Source organism: Panthera tigris, chromosome C1, assembly GCF_018350195.1.
Source record: "Panthera tigris isolate Pti1 chromosome C1, P.tigris_Pti1_mat1.1, whole genome shotgun sequence".
Classification (NCBI taxonomy): domain Eukaryota; kingdom Metazoa; phylum Chordata; class Mammalia; order Carnivora; family Felidae; genus Panthera; species Panthera tigris.
The window spans coordinates 61330883-61353367 of NC_056667.1; the positions used below are offsets into that span (position 1 = coordinate 61330883).

Sequence of the window (22485 nt, forward strand, 5' to 3'; positions counted from 1 at the left end):
TCCAAAAAGACTTTATTGACATTGATCTGAGTTCAATATCCTTCTATAATATTATCTTGTGCAGCAACTCATTTGTCACACTTGACAATGTTGAATTTTACCTGAGCCCTGTGATCCTAGAAAACAGAAAAGGTTAAGGAATTTCCTCACCCAGTCCTTTCAGAAAATGGTTTACTCCAAAAAAGCACCCTTCCCCCATATTATTACTTAGATAGCATCCATGGATGCCCCTCTAGTGTACCTATGACACGGCCCTGACACAGACTCTCTAAATTCTCACTTGCCTTTTAATGATTAAACTACTTTGTCCCCACTAACCAATCTTTGGCTAAGATCCTCTCTGTCCCCTAGGTTTCTGAACTTTGCCCACCTTCAGCCTGAGCAACCACATAACCCTCTCTTAACAGCTCTTCCTGAAATAGGCAACTCTCAAGGTAAAACATTCTTTGATTTACAGTCAGATCATGCCACTCTCCTTCATCCTACTTATCCACACCAGTTCTTTCCAGTCTTATTTACTCCTCCCAATAAAAGAAAAAACCTTTGTTGATTAGCCTTAAAGACGTTTGCAGATCACTGATCAACTAGAGTATTCCCCCTATTGCACCAGCCCCTTTCCCTCCCTTGCAATAATCCTTTTGAATAAAGTCTCTCCTAAGTCCTGATTTGTTTTTTATTGATGAGTTTATGCTACACACAATTACTGATCTTCCCCACTTGCAATATAACTAAGTTTAAGAAATCTTTCTTTATCCTATATCTCTAAGATGAAGTAAACTACTAGTCCATAACTAGCATTCAATTATTGGTTGGCTATTAAATCACTATGTAATAGCAACTTATACATTGTCATATTTGTTCTCCAAGCTTAATTTGGTATTATCAACCTATTTTTGTAATTCAATTCTTATCTGGCTGCAATAACATCATATTCCTAATTTTTCTACCTTTTAAATTTTTATTTCTCAGTATGTTTGGCTGGTTTCTTTTCTTCTTCAAACTATTTAAATATTGGTATAATTTAGGCTTGCTTTTGTTTTTCACCTCTCTGCTAATTCTCCTTGAATGATCACCTTCCTTTCTACATCTTACCATCTCATATATGCTGATTATCCACATAGCTATAACCCCTATTGGGAATTACCTCTTAAATTACAAATCTATAAAATTCCAATTCTATTTCTCTACTTACATGTCAAAAACTGAAATAATTATCTCACCCATTTCAAAACATCCCCAATCCATACCTCATACTGCATTACATATATAGTCACTGAAATTATTCTTCATCTTTTCATCTAAATAATAAGCCCACATTCCTCCCTTCCCCTTATCATCTAATAAATTCACTGATTTCTATCAAAACAGTATCTCTTCAATCTGTTCCCTATAATCCATACCCTCTACTAATTTAAGAAATCGGTTGTTATAAACCAGGGCCCAGTCCTCACTGATTTCTTTATACTGAATTTGCCTCCACTCCAAAATTACAGAATACATGATGATTTTTCTAGTATGAAAATTGGATCATGCTAAATTGTTAAATATTTCCCCAAGATCTTACAAGATAAAGCCATCTCCCTAGTATTACACATTACACCCTTTGTTATAATATTCCTGTTTTTGTAACCATATGCCCAACTATGTCTTCTAAACTATAAGAACACTAAGTTACTTGTTGTCAGTTGATTATGCCAAGCTCTAGCCTCACCTCTGTGTCTTTGCAAATGTTTTTCACTTTGCTTTACATGCTCTACACTTGCCAACACCTCAACTTGCCTAATGATATATTAAAACATCTCATCTGAAGTAGACTTTTGCTTTTTCCTTGTTCCATGACTAGAGAGCTGAACTTCAACAATTTTTAAAGAAAATACACGTTGTTCTTTCCCAACTTTGCTCCATATTAAGATTCATGACTATATATATATATATATATATATATAGAGAGAGAGAGAGAGAGAGAGAGAGAGAGAGAGATCTTTGATTATTGCTTCTCATTTTGCTTTATTTTCTCTACTAAAATTCCTATTTATGTATAATAGATATCCTGGAACTTACCTCCATGGTTTATATTTTTTTCTCATCATTTTCATGTATATATTCTCAACTTGTTAAAGCTATTCTGTCAAAGGTCATCTTTCTCCTACTGAGTTTACTATTAGCTTGTCAACTACTTCAGTTAAGTTATGTGGCTGAGACTCAGCTCCTTTCTGAAGCTCCTGACTGCCGTATCACAAAGGAGTCCTACCTCATTATCAGTGTACTATTCATTGTAACCCTTCCTGTTAAAGAGAAAACCACAGGCTCAAGATAGAGTCACTTGTGCCAAGCCAAGTTACCAAACTAGGGCTTAATACCTAATCTAATTATAGTCTTGGCCTCCCCCAGAAATGTAGACTTAACCAATCAGGAATTTTCTGGTCAGCACCAATGAGGTAATCTGTCACATGGGCCCTCTCCATATCCCAAAGGAAGATGAGGTAAATCTACCTAATAAGACCCGCTGCCTGCTCTTCTACCTATGGAATGGTGATCTTACCTGGAACAATGTTTTCTCTTTGCTAATAACTTCTTTGCCCCACATTCCTTCATATAAAAACCTTCCATTTTGTTCAACTCCTCTTTGGAGCTCCTCCATACCTGCTAAATGGGATGCTGCCTGATTCATGAATCACTTAGGAAAGCCGATTAGATCTTCAAATACACTCAGTTGAATTTTGTCTTTTAACAAGCCTCTACATGAAATTTATTCTGTGACTTGTAACAGTGGATCCTATCTGCCACTGTTCCACTATTACCCTTGGCAAATACAAGGACTTACAGAATCTCCTCTACTTCACATAGTTTTCTTATATGTATGAAGAATGGCATAAAGCCAAGCTGAGCTAGTTTCTACCTTTGACTTGGTCTCAGTCCCATCTTCATTATACCTGAAAAACAATCTTCACTATGATTAAAAGCACGTCCATGAAGCAATCTTCTATTTAAATGTTACCCTTTGTCAGTTTCTAGAATAGATGTGATTTCCTCTAATCTTTGTTTCCTTATTCATTGCATTTGGGCTCATGGCATATGTATGAGTGTGCGGGTGTGTGCATGTGTGTGTCTTCAGGGTAGCAAAATATGCCACCCCAAAATATCACTGCAAGAGTTCAAGACATATCTCGCCAAAATATGCCCCTGTGGTATACTGATTATTTTGAGCAGTAGGCAAATGCAGGGAGAGGCTTTGCCCAAATATCTAATTAAGGACAGATCCTTTAAAAGGCATTCAATTGCTATAAATTCACTCCCCAGGAGTTTCATCAACAAAGGAGACAAACTCTTACCACAAGAGAGTAGATTAGGAGAAAAGAGTAGGAGAGGGTACCGCACCCAAAACTTTGTCATTAACTCCCACCTATTCTTTTAAGGATCCATTTATCTTTCCTAAAAATCATTTACTCTCTCTCAAGAGGTCTACACCTTCCCTCCCCTTTCTCTATTAAGATGGTACTGAAGCATGAAGTCTAAGCTATCTCAGGGAGTTCCTCATTTTTCCCTGGCTATCTCCCATGTATAAATGAGAGATACACATGTTAGTAAGTTTGTTTTTCTCTTTTTAACTGAATTTTATTACAAATAAAATTTGTAATTGAACTCTGCCATGGAGGTGGAGTTCATAAGTAACAAGGGAATTTAGATGACTAGGCTTAAAAGTGGTCCTGGTCAGATGCTATAGTTGTCACCGGCACAGAACCATTAAGCTCACACTATAGTTTACAGCACAGTTCCACTTCCTGCCAAAGCATGAATAATTCTTTCTCTTTAAAGAGATAAAGTGGGCAGGGTTAGTGTCCTTGCCAGAGAACAAAGAGCCTCTAGACAATAAACTTTCTGATGTTCTAAAACAATTCTCTTATAAAATGCCAATGAAGATATCACTGCAAACTTGTACAAATGCCATAAGCCATTTGGTATCTGAGGACAAATGGACATATCCTGTTTCTAAGGGAGTGTAATGCATCTCCTTCACTAGAGGACTGATGGCTCTAGAGGAAAAACTGTTTGGGTTTAAATTCCATTTCTACCTCTTACTGGGGTAAGTAACCTGTCTCACCTGTTCATCATCTTTAAAATAAAGACAAGGATGGTACTACCTCATTGGGTTCTTGTGAAGGAATATTTGTAGAGCACTTAAAACAAAGGCTCAAACATTTCAAGCATCCAAACAATGTTACCCGCCAAGAGTTTTACAGTCATACTTAAAGTGATATAGTGTTTTAGAGTTCACAAAGGATTTCTATACACCTTATTTGATACACACACACACACACACACAAATTAGTCTAAAGGAATTTACTAAGCAATTTATCCAAACTAACACAATGCAAAATTATAAAATCAATAAATTAACTATGAAAGACAATGAGCACTAATATTTTCAATCTAATAAAGGGAATTAAAGTATTACAGTAAAAGTTTGGCAAAGAGCAACATATGCCTAGGCAAAAAAAAAAAAGAAAAATCAACAATCAAGAAAACAGATGGTACAATAATGAAATATCAATACTCCACAGCTTGCTATTGTAAACCTGGGATGAAAATGTTGCTAACTCTGGTATAAACCATAATGAAGCATTTCAAAAGAAGAGTAAGGACTTTTATATGACTCACATGGAAAAGAGTACTTTGTGTTCTAACAGGAAGAGTAGTTTAAAAAATAAATTCCAAAATTATATTCTATTCCTTTATAATTATACAAAAAATAATACCAATTATTTTGATATTCTAAATATATTCAGGTTTACTTAAATTTGTTTTTTTATCCTATTCCCATATTTTTATTTATTCTATATGTATCTGATCCCCAAGGTCTATCTTTTTTTATTCCATTTGTGATTTTTCCCATCAGAATTTCCTAATTTGGCACATACTTTCCCAACATATTTGAAAAATGTAAATCATACTAATCCCACAAGTATTTATTGTAAAAAGAACAAACCCACACAGTTTTTATCTTTTTACTCCATAAAAAATCATATCATGATGGGCTTTGGGAGTAATGGTGGGGCTCAGACCCAATGCCAAGAAAGAATCCTTGAAGACACACATCTTTGGTGCAAAAAGGTGATTTTATTAAAGCACATGACCTGTGGGCAGGAAGAGCTACACTGGGGTTGTGAAGAGTGACTGCTTATATACTGTAGAGTTGAGGTAGAGTCAAGAAGTTTCTCAAAGGGATTTCCATATGCTAAAGATTTACAGATTACTAGAGGCCTAGTTATTGTCAAGCTAAGGCTATTTTTCCCTCTAGCAAAATATTAACATGAAGATAGTAGGGAGTTCCTGGAGACTAGGCTATTGAGATATTTGTAAACTGATGGAGACTTTATCAGTTTAACCATTTGTTTTCCTCTCTCCTTTGTTCTTGGGCAGCTGGGAGTGCCTGAGGAATATCACACATATCCCATCTGGGGATGGGGGGTGGTTTGCGGGTGTCAGCTTGCCTTATGCTCCCTCATCATATCATACACATGATACACTCACTTTAATAATCACATGAAAATGGAAATCTAGTGTGAAACTCTTCACACTAAGATTTTTATTATTTTAAATCAGTATTTCTTAGGATTACTTGGTAAACATTTTAGAAACACTCTTCAAATAACATTTAGAATCATAATAACGGTGTAGAAATTTCAGGGAAGAAGAAAAGCAAATAGAAAAAAAAAACCTACTAAATTTCCACCAAATTAACTATTATCAGTTTTTAAATATTCATTTCCAAATACTTTCCAACTCTAACTTATCTTTTCATTCATCGAACAGACTGTTTTACAGAGAAATAAAAACTTTTAATTTTATCATTTTTTCCTTTTTAAAGATTATGCTTTTTGTGTCAGGTCTCAGAATGCTTTTCCTATTCATAGATCCCCAAAATTTCCTTAATTTTTTTTCTTCCTAGAAGTTTCATAGTTTTATGTTGTACATTTAACTCCCTGATCCATTTTGAGTTCATTTTTGTATGAAGTGTGAAACTTAGGTTGAGGCTTGTGTTGCGTGTGTGTGTGTGTGTGTGTGTGTGTGTGTGTGTGTGTGTGTGTATACCCAATTACTCCAGCAACGTTTATTGAAAGGTTATATTTTGTCCATCAAATTACTTATACATTTGTCAAAATTTGGCTAAACATATTGTATGAACCTATTTTTAGGTTTTCTGATCTGTCCCATTGATCTATGCCTCACCAATACCACACAATCTTAATTACTGTAGCTAAGCTAAGTTACTCTAGTTTCCACCCCTGGAATAAGCACCATTTGCTCATAGACTACAGTTATTTTCATACATTGCTGAATTCTATTTGCTAACATTTTGTTAAAGATTTTTATGCTTCTTTTCATGAGGAATACTGACTGATCTGCAATTTTCTTGGTTTTGGTATCAAGCTACTATTAACTTTACAAAATAAATGGCAAAGTGTTTTTTTATTTTCTAGAAGAAACAGAATAAAATATTAAATGTTTGGAAGAATTCTCCAGTGAAATTATCTGGGATTGAAGATCTCTTTTTCTTTTTTCTTTCTTTTTTTTTTTTGAGTTTTAAAGTTGTGAACTCAATTTCCTTCATAGAGGACTATTCAAAATTATCTATTTCATAATGGATGAGTTCTGTTTTTTGTTTTTTGGCATAAAATGGTTTATTCATCTAAACTGTCAAGTTTGTGTGTATAGATAGTGTTTTTGTAGTATTCTCTTCTTTTGATGTCTGCAAGGTCTGTAGTGATATCCCTTGTTTTGTTCCTGACGTTGGTAATTTGTGTCTTCTCTCTTTTCTTCTATGTCAGTCTTGCCAGAGGTTTGTCAATTTTATTGATATTTCAAAGAATCAGATCTTTGTTTTACTTTTTTTTTTTTTTTTTTGGTTTTTTAGTTCACTGACATCTGTTCCTCTCTATATCACTTCCTTCCTTTTGCTTACTTTGGGTTTATTTTACTTTTGTTTTTCCAGGTTCTTGAGGAGGGGATCTTAGACTATTGAGTTGAGGATTTTCCTTTTGTCTCAATATGCATTTAGAGCTAAAAAGTTCCCTCTCAGCGTTGCTTTAGCTGTGTCCCACAAATTTTGGTAGATTGTATTTTTAACTTTTTTTTTTCTCTTGAGACTGTATTTTGAACTATAGATTCATTAGAAGTGTGCTGCTTAGTTTCCAACTGTTTGAGGATTTTCCTCTTATCTTTCTATAATCAGAGAACACACCCTGTATGATTTTAATTCTTTTAAATTTGTTGAGGTTTGCTCCATGAAACAGGAAAAGACCTACATATGATTGGACACACAAAAAGTATGTCTATCCTGCTACTGCTGTGTGGAATGTTCTATAAATGTCAGTTAGATTGTGTTAGTTGATGGGATTGTGGAGTTTTCCAAGATCTAGTTGCTCTAATTGTTGACAGAGGAATTTTGATGTCCCCAAATATAATCATGTATTTATCTATTTCTCATTTCACTTTTATCAATTTTTGTTTCACAAATTTGTACTTCTGTTGTTGGTACATTCACATTTAAGGTTACTGTCTTCTTGCTGGTTTGCACTTTTTATCATTATATAATGTCCTTGACTATGATAACTGTCTTTGCTCTTAAGATTAATTTATCCGATATTAAGATAGCCAGTCAGTCCTATTTTACTTTGGTTACCTTTGGTATGATAAATCTTTCTCCATTCTTTTATTTTCAATGTGCCTACATCATTATATTTTAAATTTCTTGTAGACAACATGCAGTTGGGTCATATTTCTAAATCAACTTTGCTAATATCGGTCTTTTAATTAGTGCATTTAGGCCATTTAAGTTTAATACACATTTTAATGTAATTACTGATAGAATAGGACTTAAGTCTGGCATTTTATTTTATATCAGTTTGTGTTTTCTGTTTGTTTTCTCCATTTTTTTATCTCTTTTCTTATTCTTACTTTCCTACTAAAGAATTTGAGAACTTCTTTTATATGTATCTAGTGTTTTTTGTGCAATTTTTTTTTTTTAAGAGAGAGAGCATGAGCCAGAGAGAGTGGCAAAAGGAGAGACAGAATCTTAAGCAGGCTCCACATCCAGCATGGAGCCTGGGGGGTGGATTGGGGGGCGGGCAGTGCTTGATCCCTTGACTATGAAATCATGACTTAAGCCAAAATCAAGAGCCAATCAACTGAGCCACCCAGGAGCATCTGTGCATTCTTTTTTAGAGCTTTCTTATACACACACGTACATACACACACACAATCACAGTCAAATGATGTCAACAATTTACCTGTTCAAGTGAGGTATAGAAGCTGTACCTTCCTTTACAGCTCTCCCTTTTTAACAATTTTCTTTCTAAGTTTTTTAATGTTTATTTATTTTGAGAGAGAGAGAGAGAGAGAGAGAGAGTGAAGAGTGAGAGTGTGTGGGGGAGGGGGGCGGGCAGAGAGAGAGGATGACAGAGAATCCAAAGCAGGATCTGCACTGCCAGTGCAGAGCCCAACTAGGGGCTGGAACTTGAAATCTCAAGATCATGACCTAAGCCGAAGTCGAGTGCTTAATCAACTGAGCCATCGAGGCACCCGTCCCCTTTTAAAAATTTTCTAAAGTATTTCCTATACATATATTTAGAATATTAGACAGTGTTATGATTTATTAGATATATGATTTGCCAATATATTCTCCAATTTTGTCAATTGCCTTTCATTTTGTTGATAGTTTCCTTTGCTGTGCAGAAGCTTTTTAGTTTGATGAAGTCACACTTACTTGCTTTTGCTTTTATTACCTTTACTTTTGGTGTCAAATCCCAAAAAAAAAAAAAATCACTGCCAAGACTGATTTCAAGGAGCTCATTTCCTGTTTTTTTTTTTTTTCCAGTTTTATGGTTTCAGAGCTTAGTTTCAAGTTTTTAATCAATTTTAAGTTAATTTTGCGTATGGTACATATAAGGGTCCAGTTTTTCCCAAGACTATTAAAATGAAGAGACTGTCCCCTTTCCATGTTGTATATTCTTGGCTCCATTGTTGTAAATTAATTGACCATATATTCATTGGTGTACTCCTGGACTCTATATGGTTTCACTAATTTGTGTGTCTGTTTTTATTCCAATACCATACTATTTTGATTACTATACCTTTGTAATATAGTTTGAAATCAAGAGACATGATGCTTCCAGCTGTGATCTTCTTTCTCAATATTGCTTTTGACATTTGGGTTCTTGTAAGGTCCTATATGATTTTTTTTCAATTTTTGTGAAAAACGTCATTGGAATTTTGATAGAGGTTGCACTGAATATGCAGAATGTTTTGGGTAGTATGGACATTTCAACAATAATTCTTCCAATTGATGAACATCAATTATCTTTCATCTATTTGTGTCATCTCCAATTTGTTTCATCCATGGCTTATAGTTTTCAAAGTACAGGTTTTTCACATTGTTAAATTAAATTTATTCCTAGGTATTTCATCCTTTTTGATGCAACTGTAAATAGAATTGTTTTCTTAATTTCTATTTCTGATAGTTTATTGTGGTTTACAGAAATGCAAATGATTTTTGTATATTTATCTTGTATCCAACTTTAGTAAACTCACTTATTACTTATTAGCTCTAAGAGTTTTGGTGGAGTCTTTAAGGTTTTCTATATACATCATGCCTTCTGCAGTCAGTTTTACCATTTCCTTTCTGATTTGTATGACTTTTATTTATTTTTCTTGCCTAATTGGTCTGACTAGGATTTCCAATACTATGGTAAATAAAATTAGTAAGAGTGTGTACTCTTGACTTGTTCTTGATCTAAAGGAAAACATTTTAGCTTTTCATTGTTGAGTCAGATGTTAACTTATTACATGTTGGCTTGCCATATATCGCCTTTATTATGTTGAGGTATGCGCCCCTTGTGTGCCAAATTCTACATTAAGGCTAATATAAAGTTTTTTGCTTTATTCTACTTAATATATATTGGCTTGCATTTTACTTTTACTTTTTCTATATTATCTCAATTTTTGGACTTGATCTTACTATAGCCACATTGATTTTGGTTTTTACACATAATAAATTTATAATTATTTTATTTACTTACAATCACACCACATTTGTAAATATAAATATATAGCAATTTTTATAAATATACTCTTACTTTTGACACTGTTATGATTTTTTGTATGTCATATAGGCTATATTTTTATTTTTTTATTTAAAAAATATAAATTTTACAAACATTATTTAATCTACATGATTTATTAAGTCAAGCATAAATGCACTGTTAAAATTTATTTGGTTGTTATATTTAGGCATTTTTATTTTTCTTTTAATACTTATGGTAGAATTAAGAGTAAAAATGCATGCTAAATAATTGATCTAAAAATCTCTACCTTAAAGTAGAAGCTAAGATGACAGAGTAGTAGGAGGATCCTAGACTTGTCTCATTCCTCCAACACAGTTAGGTAAATATCATATCATTGTGAGTACCCAAAAAATCAATCTGAGAACTGACACAACAAACTGCACAACTAGAGAGAGAGAAGAGGCCACATCGTGGAAGGCAGGAGTAGGCAGGAGTTGCAAAGACATGATTTAGGGGACAAAAAGATTGTGGGTGCTGCTGAGGGGATGAAGCCCTGGTCACGGAGAGAGGTAAGAGAGAGAGTAAAGCACACAGGGGATCACACACACACACACAAAACACCTTCCCAAAGCCACTGACTGGGAAACCGAGAGGGCCTGATTTTCCTGAGTTTTTATAACCAGCAGGGCTCAAAGACTGGAGTTTTAGAGTTCAGACACAGGGGGTGGCTGGGTGTGGATCCCTGAGGGCACTGCAGTGCTCCTGTTGAGGAGGGCAGATAGTCTGGGGGCAGATGGTGCAATCTGAGGACCCCCTGGGACCCACTGGGAGAGACATTCCCCCCTTCTTGGAGTGCATCTGAAAGAGGTGGCATTGACTCTCTGGGGGAAGGAGAGGGAGGGTGCCATTTCCCCTGCCTGACCTTCAGCATAGGCACAGAAACACCTGCTAAGGGTGGCTAATCTGGACACTGTCTTTTTGCTGCACTTTACTCCAAATTACATGCCCCTGTGCTTTGGTAAGACTGCCTTTCTGGGATGATCCTGCATCAGTCCCAGCACATTGAGACCCTCTTCCAGAGGACCAGCATGAGTCTCTGCCACACCAGGTCCTTAAAGATTGGAATTTTAAACCTCAGCCAGCCTGGCTGGGATAGAGCCCAAGGTGCACTGCGCTGCTGGCTAGGCAGGTAGCCTAGACACAGTGTGAAGGCAATAATCTGAGGGAGACCTGAGTGGCCAGAGGGGGAGACTGTTCTTCTGGGAAGGCTACTTAGATAGGGCCGGGTGCAAACTCCCCTCTCTGTGGACTAGGGAGTAGGCTGGTCCCATTTCATACCCCCCTCCCCCATCTCCCAGCATAAACTAACTTCAGTAAGCAGCACAGTGCCAACACTGGCAGCCTAAACTACTTACACCAAGCCTTGTCCCCCTGGGCTCTACTGGTGCTGCTCTTCTCCAGCAGGTGTCCTGAGAATTAGAGCAGTGGGTCATTCGCCCAGAAGACCAGCACAAATCCCCCACATGCACCATGTCTACTGACCATAGAGTTCTACAAAGCTTCAGCTCTACTAGAAATAGCATCAGGTCTCTTTTACCAAGCAAAATGGAGCACACCTAGTTAAAACTCACCACACTCTGGCCAACATCCAAACAGTCCCCACTGCAGGCAAAAGGAAACTGCAGAGTACTGACCAAAGGAAAGAACAGCCAAAACACAACAACAGAGTACACACAGCATACACCAGAGACACTTCCAGAAGCACCAGGCCCTGGACAGTATAAGATCTCTTCTTCATAAAGCCATTACTCTCAGGAGCATGAAACATAACAGGCTTTCCTAACACCGAGAAAACAGAGACCTAGACAAAATGCCAAGATGGAGGAATTCATCCCAAAAGAAAGAACAAGAAAAGGTCACAGCCAGGGATCAAATCAAAACAGATATAACTAATATGCCTGATCCACAATGTAAAGCCACACTCATAAGGATACAAACTATGCTTGAGAAAAGCATAGAAGACACTAGGAAGTCCCTTACCACAGAGATAAAAGACCTAAAAATTAGTCATGCCAAAATGAAAAATGCAATAACTGAGATTTGAAACCAACTGGATGTAATTAACACAAGAATGGAAGAAGCAAAGAATAAGCAATAGAGAAGACAGAATTGTGGAAAACAATGAAGCTTAAGAGAAGAGGGAAAAAAAAATCTTGGATCACAAATGTAGACACAGGGAACTCAGTGACTCCATAAACCATTATATCATTCATATCATAGGTGTCCCAGAAGAAGAAGAGAGGGAAAAGAGGCAGAAGGTTTATTTGAGGAAACTAGAGCTGAAAATTTCCATAATCTGGAAAAGGAAGGAGATATCAAAATCCAGGAAGTACAGAGAACTCACATCAAAGTCAACAAAAGCAGGCCAACCTAAGACATACTGTAGTTAAATTTGCAAAATATAGTGATAAAGAAAAAATTCCTAAAATCAGCAAGACAAAAGAAGTCCTTAACTTATAAGGGAAGACAAATAAGGTTAGCAGCAGATTGCTCCACAGAAACCTGGCAGGCCAGAAGGGAGTGGCATGATATATTCAATGTGCTGAATGGGGAAAATCTGCAGCCAAAAATACTCTATCCAGCACAGTTATCATTCAGAATAGCAAAGAGAAAGTTTCATGACAAACAAAACTAAAGGAGTTTGTGGCCACTAAACCAGCTTTGCAAAAAGGGACCCTTTGAGTGGGAAATAAAGACCAAAAGCAACAAAGACTAGAAAGTAACAGAGAAAAAGTCCAGAAACAACAATAAAGCAAGTTAATACAATGACACTAAATTCATATCTACCAATAATTACTCTAAATGTAAATGGACTAAATGCTCCAATCAAAAGACATAGGACGTCAGAATGGATTAAAAAAAATAAGACCCATCTATATGCTGCATTCAACAAATTCATTTTGCACCAAATAAAACTGCAGATTTTTTTTCTTTTTCTTTTTCACCTTCAGATTGAGAGTGAGAGGACAGAGAAATATTTTACCATGCAAATAGATGTCAGTAGAAAGCTGGAGTGACAATACTTACATCAGACAAACTAGATTTTAAACTAAAGACTATAACAAGAGATGGAGAAGGGCAATGAATAAAGGTATCTTTCAAACAAGAAGAACTAAAAATTATTAATATTTATACCCCCATCTTGAAGGCACCTAAATATATAAAACAATTAATAACAAACATAAAGAAACTCATTGATAATAATACAATATTAGTAAGGGATGTTAACAACCTACTTACAGCAATGTATAGATCATCTAAGCATAAATCAACAGGAAACAATAGCTTTGAATAATATACTGGACCAGATGGGACTTAATAGGTACATTCAGAACATTTCCTCCTAAGCAACAGAATACACATTCTTTTCAAGTGCACACAGGACATTCTCCACAACAGATCACATACTATGTCACAAATCAGACCTTAGCAAGTACAAAAAGATTAGAATCATGCCATGCATATTTTATGACCACAATGTTATGAAATCTTAAGTCAATCACAAGAAAAAATTTGGAAAGATCCCAAATACATGAAGACTAAAGAACATCCTACTAAAGAATGAATAGGCCAACCAAGAAGTTAAATAAGAAATAAAAAAATACATGGAAACAAATGAAAATGAAAACACAATGATCCAAAACCTCTAAGATGCAGCAATAGTGGTCATAAGAGAGAAATAAATAGCAATACAGGACTACCTCAAGAAGCAAGAAAAATCAAATACACAACCTAACCTTACACCTAAATGGCCTAGAAAAATAACTAGCCCAAAGCCAGCAGAAAAAGGGAAATAATAAAGATTAGAGCAGAAATAAATAATATAGAAACAAAAACCCAGGAGAACAGATAAATGAAACCAGGAGCTGGTTCTTTAAAAGAATTAACAAAATTGATAAACCCCTAGTCAGGTTTATCAAAAAGAAAAAAGAAAGGACCCAAATAAATAAAATCACTAATGACAGAGGTGAAATCACATTCAATACCACAGGAATACAAACAACTATAGAAGAATATTATAAAACATTATATGCCAACAAAGTGGACAATCTGGAAGAAATGGATAAATTCCTAGAAACACAAACTACCAAAACTGAAACAGGAAGAAATAGAAAACTTGAACACACCAATAGCCAGCAAAGAAATTGAATCAGTAATCAAAAATCTCTCAAACAAAAGTCCAGGGCCAGATGGCTTCACATGGGAATTCTACCTATTCCCCTGTGAGTTATTATCAATTTTTCTCAAACTATTCCAAAAAATAGAAGTTGAAGACAACCAAACTCATTCTACAAAGTCAGCATTACCTTGATTCCAAAGCCAAAGACCCAAGTGAAAAAGAGAATTATAGGCCAATAACCCTAATGAACATGAATGCAAAAATTCCCAAAAAAATACTAGCAAAATGAATCTAATAGTACATTAAAAGAATCATTCACCACAATCAAGTGGAATTTATTCCTGGGTTGAAAGGGAGGTTCAATATTTCAAATCAATCAATGTGATATACCACAGTAATAAAAAAAAAAAAAAAAGAACATACGATTCTCTCAACAGATGCAAAAAAGCACTTGACAAAGTACAGCATTCATTCTTGATAAAAACCCTCAACAAAGTAGGATAGAGGGAACATACCTCAACATCATAAAGGCCATATGTGGAAGACCCACAGCTAATAATCATTCTCAATGGGTAAAAATGGAGAGCTTTTCCTCGATGGTCAGGAATAAGACAGGGATGTCTACTCTCACCACTGTTATTTAACATAGTACTAGAAGTACTCACATCAGCAATTAGATAACAAAAAGAAATAAAAGGCATCCAAATCAGCAAGGAAGAAGTCAAACTTTCACTGTCTGCATATGACATGATTCTACTCTACGTAGAAAACCCAAACGACTCCACAAAAAAATCACCAGAACTGATACACCAGAACTGAATTCAGTTAAGTTGCAGAATGCAAAAATCGATGTACAGAATTCTGCTGCATTTCTACACACTAATAATGAAGCAGCAGAAAGAGAAATCAAGGAATCGATCCCATTTACAATTACACCAAAACCATAAGATACCTAGTAATAAACCTCACCCAAGAGGTAAAAAGATCTGTACTCTGAAAACTATATACCACTGATGAAAGAAATTGAAGACAACACAAAGAAATGGAAAAACATCCCATACTCATGGATTGGAAGAATATTATGAAAATGTCTATACTACCCAAAGCAATCTATACATTTAATGCAATCTCTGTCAAAATACCACCAGCATTTTTCACAGAGCTAGAAGAAACAATTCTAACATTTGCATGGAACCACAGAAGATCCTGAATAGCCAAGCAATCCTGAAAAGGAAAAACAAAGCTGAAAGCATCACAATTTTAGACATCAAATTATATTACCAACCTGTAGTGATTAAGACAGAATGGTACTGGCAGAAAAACAGACACATAGATCAATGGAACATAACAGAAAACCTAGAAATGGACCCACAACTATATGGCCAACTAATCTTTGACAAAGCAGGAAAGAGTATCCAATGGAAAAAAGACAGTCTTTTCAACAAATGGTGTTGAGGAAACTGGACAGCAAAATGCAGGATGAAACTGGACAACTTTCTCATACCATACACAAAAATAAATTCAAAATGTATAAAGACCTAAACATGAGACCTTAAACCATCAAAATCCTAGAATAGAACACAGGCAGTAACCTCCTTGACATTGGCTGAAGCAACTTCTTACAATGCACTGGTTCTGATGAGCACTGGGTGTTGTATGTTAAGTGATGAATCACTAAATTCTATACCTGAAACTAATATTACACTGTATGTTAACTGAGATTTAAATAAAAATTTGAAACTAACAAAAAAAATCTCTACCTTGAAATATTCTGTACTGAATTTTTAATGCATTTTTCACTGTGCAACAAAAAGTATTAAGTGCCTTCCAAAAATTTCTTCCTTTCTTCCTTATTAATAGAACCTTGGTTTTGTTTAACAAATAAATGTGCCTAGATAAAAATACTCATCAAGCCAGATTTCCTTCTAGTTAGAGGTAGCCATGTGATCTAGTTCTGATGGTAGAAGGCTTTCAGGTGGGACACCGGGTGGAGCTATTATTTTCAGACTTAGCTGACATGTGCCTTTAGTTCCTACCAATCCCTTCCTTCTGACCTAAGTCTTGACAGAAGAAACTCATGGTCTTTGAGGGAATCCATTCACTAAATAGCAGAGCAAGATGCTAGAATAAACCTTGGTCCTTCATAATTTCCTTGAGAACTACACAGAACTATCTGAACTTTTTGTTACATGAGAAAAAAATCCCTTTTTAGTTAGGTTTCTATCACATAAAGACAAACACAATCTGAATTGATAGCATTGGTTTCTTGCCCAGATCACTCCCATCTTAAAAATGTTCTATGTATATATAATGATTAAAAAATATAAATCCCCTCATTATATGCTTTTAGATAACACTTCAAATTTCTAGTTTCATTTCATATAGTAAAGAAGAACATACGCTTTCCCTTTTTCAAATTGTAAGTATTTTCCAAGTAAACCCAAAAAACAAAGTTCTACAAATCATTATATGTCAAAATTAAGGACAGACAAGGTCATTCTAGTTTTATTGTCTTATAAGACACAAGTTTTAATCACGTTACTAATTTGTTTAAGAATTAATAAATTCAGGGCGCCTGGGTGGCTCAGTTGGTTGAGCGTCCGACATCGGCTCAGGTCATGATCTCACAGTTTGTGAGTTCGAGCCCCGCGTCGGGCTCTGTGCTGACAGCTCAGAATCTGGAGCCTGCTTCAGATTCTGTGTCTCCCTCTCTCTCTGCCCCTTCCCTGCTCATACTCTGTCTCTCTCTGTCTCTCAAAAATGAATAAACGTTAAAAAATTTTTAAAAAAGAATTAATAAATTCATTTCTGCATTAATGCCCTCCTGATAAAAGAATAACACTTATTGAAAAAGATCATGTGAACTTTATAAGATTCTTTATTTTCAATTTTCATAGTGTTTTTACACTCAGTAAGTGCAAAGAAATGTTTTGAAATTTATATTTCCAACATTACTAAATAAATTTATATCCTCATAGATTGTCATTCTTTCAAGTGTTTTATATCGCTATAAATTAAATATCAATAATCAAAGAATAATAAAAACAATATTGCTTATAGCAGAAATAATGAATAAAAATGTATCAGTAAACTGAAAAACTATCATTCAAACATATTTCTTTAAATCTCTGCAACAAAATTCTGCCATAATTTGGTGTATCCATAGCTCTTTCAGGCTTACTCCATTTGTGATGCCTTCCATTCATGTTTTCTAGACAGTGCTTTTATTTTTGTTTCCAATTATTCTATTTCTTATATTTTCAATCTTTTTTTAATGCTTATTTATTTTTGAGAGAGCGCATGCACATGAGTGGGGGAGGGGCAGAGAGAGAGAGAGAGAGAGAGAGAGAGAGCGCCACAGAATCTGAAGCAGGCTCCAGACTCTGAGCTGTCAACACAGGACCTGATGTGGGGCTCGAACCATGAACTGCAAGAGCATGACCTGAGCTGAAGTCAGATGCTTAGCCAGCTGTGCCAACCAGGTGCCCCTGAATCTCTTTTTTTAAATTAAAATTTATTTCCCTCAGTTTAAAAATATGTGGAAGTTAGTACAATCTCACTTTTAAAAAACCCTCCCATTAGTTCTATTTCTGGCAGTTAAGGCATTATCTTCCCTCTGTCCAAAATTTTCTTGGAAAAGGTTCTATACTTAGCAATTACATATTAACCCATTACAATTCCATATCCATTCCCGTAAGTTACTGAAATTCCAAAGATGCAACAACCTCTTCAACAAAAGGTTTTCAAACTAGTTCTGTATCCATAATTTTCCTTGACCTTTTAAAACATCCTTCATTTTTAAAAAAAAAATTTTAATGTTTTTTATTTATTTTTGAGACAGAGAGAGACAGAGCATGAGCAGGAGAGAGAGAGGGAGACGCAGAATCCGAACCAGGCTCCAGGCTCTGAGCTGTCAGCACAGAGCGTGACGAGGGGCTTGAACTCACCGACTGCAAGATCATGACCTGAGCTGAAGTCAGATGCCCAACCGACCGAGCCACCCAGACACCCCAAACATCCTTCATTTTTAAATCATTCTTTTCCCTTCACCTAAGTGATAATAAGCCATATCTCTGTTTTTCCTTCTACCTCCTGGAATTAATTTTCTGTTATCCTCATTGGTCCCACTTCTTTCTAACCATAAAGGGAAACTGCCCCAATGCTTTGTCCTTCGGTTTTCATACTGATTCCTTTATTTTCCTGTGACAGCTTGGCTTCAGTCATGCCCTCAAACAAATGACTACTGAATTTACATCTTAGACCTGGAATACTGTTTCTGAATTCCAGTTCTTCATTTCCAATGCCTGGTTAATATCTCCATACCAATATCCTGCCTCAATAAACATGACCAAATTTAACTTTCTAACAAAACTCTTTGAATGCCACCATTTCTGTACACTAAGTTACTTTTTTGTCTCAGTTACCCAAGTTCAAAATACCAAAAGAGTATTTTCTCACTTCTTATTCTTATCCGCCCATATTTGGTCAGTTAAAAAAAAACCCTGTCAAATCTTTGCACTGTCTATACTTTGTGATACAATGTTGATTGTAGGACTATGAAACCAAGACAGACTTGAAATCCCAGCTTCATGACTGACTAGATGTCTGGTATTGGGTAAAGTCTTAAACCTTACCATAGTTCATTTTCTTCTGTGAAATAATAATATCTCCCCATAACAAAGAATATGATGAAGAACAAATATTTTTCAGGAAGTCCTTCCCTATCTAGCCCAAGCCTCCATACTTTTTGTCCCATATTACTTTATTTTCTTTAGAAATTAACAATATCTAGCATTCTATGCTGGGTTTGTTTTTGTTTTTTGTTTTTTAGCCTACATGTTTATTTCCTGGGCCTTCCCACTGAACTTTATGAAAGCAGAACATCTGTCATTATTATTTACCACCCAGTCCAGAATAATCTCTCTCACATATTAGGCAATCAATACATATTTGGTAAAGGAGTGAAGGAATAAAATATATAAAGTGTCTATAACAATGACTTTTACCGAGTGTCTGTCCTCTTCTTTACAATGTCTTCTATTTTCTTTGCCACTACTGTTCACTTGAATCAACCCTAATCACATCATTTCTGGCCTATAATAGTTTCTCTGCCCTCATCTGTCTCCTAACCCCCCTTAATCTGCTAGCAAAATACTGGATTAATCTCCTTTAAAAAAATTTGTCAATAACATTTATTCATAGAGCACCAACTATGATAGAACCACTCTAATTTTCTCCTCAAATAACTTCAATAGATCTTCACTGCATTCATTAAGAAGTCTAAACTCCTTAGTATTCCTCCAATCTTCTTTTCATAACCCCACTAACTTCTTATTAATTGCTTAAATGAACATCAGTCATTTTGATTGTCCTTAAAAAAGACAAGTATGTTCCCACCTTTGATTATACCATACCATCCAACTAGAATATATAAATGAAATTCTTCTTTTAGGACCCAGGTTAAAACAACCATAATTAAACACTGCAGCACTTTTTATTTCTCTAAAATTTTTAACTGTTATTACAAAATCATTAATATACTCATAAATGTTTATAAAGAATTTATGCAGTTACAAAGTTTTCTAACTTCCTAATCTCATGCATAATCACTGTTCATTGTTTATATATCCTTCCAAATGTGATCACTTCAAATGATTTTCTGTTCTTCAATTGTCAATACATATATATGTAGATTTAGAAATACTTACAACATGTTACAAATACTATTCTGCAACATACTTTTTTATTTCCTATATCTCGGTACTTGAGCTTTCTAACACCTGCCGAGCTCACCCCTTTTTCTGAATTCTTACCTGATTTATTTGTTCTAATATTCATGTCATGAAGCATGTTTTTTAAATATTTTTATTCACCCATTTAAATATTTTGTAATCTCCAACTAGATATCATTTCCTAATCACTTGTTTCAGCATTTTAAAAATCAAGATATAATGATGATTTAGTGCAGGTCACCAAATTAATTGTTTAAGAATTTAATAGTTTTATCCACTTCCATTAATATTCCGAATTGTCCTTTAAAGCATTGGCGGGGGGGGGGGGGGGGGGGGGGACTACTTCCCAAAGGAATCATTCAAATATGGAAACCTGAAAATTAGAGATTCACTTTCATTAAAAAAAAAATTTTGAATCAACAAAAAGCTTCTAGAATTAAGAAATGAGAATAGCAAGTTGGCAGAATATAAGATTAAATTAAAATTTCAATGTATTTCTATATATTAGTAACAAATAATCCAAAAATGAATTTAATAACTCCATTCACAATATTGCCAAAATAAATAAAATACACAGAAATAATTTTTTTAATAAACAATACTTAGAGAATGGAAGAAGATCTAAATGAATTGAGAGTTCACATTCAAGAATGAGAAGACTCACTATTGTAAAGATGGCAATCTCCACAAATTGATTTATAAATTCAATGAAATTTTTACCACTATTCCAGCAGGAATAATTGCAGAAATTGACAACCTGATCCTAAAATTCATTTGTAAATGCAAGGGACCCTGAATAGCCAAAGCAATATTGAAAAAGAAGAGCAAAGTTGGAGGATTCACACTTCCCTATTTCAAAACTTAACTACAAAGCTACAATAATCAAGACTGTGTGATACTGGCCTAAGGATAGATACACAGACCATTGGAATATAATCATTCAGAGTCCAGAAATTAACCCTTACCTTTTTATGGCTAACTGATTTCTGACAAAGATATCACAAACAATTCACCAGGGAAAGAATAATCTTTTCAACATATGGGGCTGGTATAATTGAATATCTACACGCAAAAAAAAATGAACTTGGACCCTTACTTCATACCATGCATAAAAATTCACTTAAAATGAAACATAGGTCTAGATTTCAGAGCTAAAATTATTAAACTTCTAGGAGAAAACATAGAAAAATTTAGTGACCGTAGAGAGACTTCTTAGACACAACATCAAAAGCATGATCCTTAAAAGAAAAAAATCATAACCTGGATGGCTTAAAACTCAAAAATCTTATGCTCCAAAAGAGACCATTAACAAGATGGAAAATTCGCTGAGAGAAAAATCTTTGCAATACATATATCTAATAAAGGACTTATACCCATATATCTACGCTTACAACTCAATAATAAGACAAACAACTCACTTGCAAGATGAGGAAAAAATTGGTATAGACATTTGATGAAAGAAAGTATATGCATAGTTAATAAGCAGAGAAAAATGTTTGTCATCATGACTCATAAGGGAAAAAAATTAAAATAAAAAAAAATACCACTTTATATCTACTAGAATGTCTATAGCGTAAAACAAAAAAACACTAAGTGTTTGCAAGTACATAAAGAAACTAGAACCCTCCCACGTTTGTGGTTTCTACTTTTTATTTTTTATTTTTTTTTTTTTTTGCGGTTTCTACTTTTTAGAAAGCAATTTAGTTTCTTACCAAATTATGCATAAACTTACCATACCTACCAGAAATTGCACTGCTAAGAATCTCCCCAAGAAAAATGAAAACATATGTCTACACAAAGACATGGAAGTAGGTGTTCATAGCAGCATCATTCATAATAGCAAAAACTGAAAATAATCTAAATGTCTATCAACTGGTGAATGGACAAAAAAAAATGTAGTGTATTCATATAATGGAAAATCACTTAGCAATCAAAAGGAACAAACTATGCATATATGCTACAACATAAATGAGCCTCCACCCCATCACACTAAGTGAACGAAGGCAGATGCATACGACTACATATTGTATAGTTTGATTCACATGAAATGTTTAGAGAAGCAAATTTAAAGAAACAGAAGCCAGATCAATAGTACCTAAGACTGCAGGAGGAAGTTGAGATTAACTGCGAATGAGAAAGAGGGAAACTTTTGGAGTGGTGGAAATTTCTAACAGTGGATTGTGGAGATGGCTATACAGCACTATCAATTTACCAAAATAATTAAATCATACATATAAAAAGAGAATTTTATAGTATATAAGCTATATGTCCTTAGAGCTATTAAAACATAACAGGGACCAAAAATATTTCTCTATAATTTGATATTTTTATGCTCAGCAATTTTTATGCAGTAGGCATACAAGCTTCTACAAATCCTCAGATATAAGACATTACTAATGTACTAACTAGTTTATCACATTTTAGATAAATGATACAGTATATATTAGTTTATATGATTTAGGTATAGAATCTAGAAGCTAAAATTTTACTTCCACAAATTTATTCAAAA

General features: G+C 34.7%; 1 protein-coding gene across 1 annotated transcript in view; it reads right to left on the reverse strand.

The window, feature by feature from the left end:
* The window catches only part of LRRIQ3 (leucine rich repeats and IQ motif containing 3), a 221437-nt gene that overhangs the window by 162753 nt on the left and 36199 nt on the right, over positions 1-22485 (reverse strand).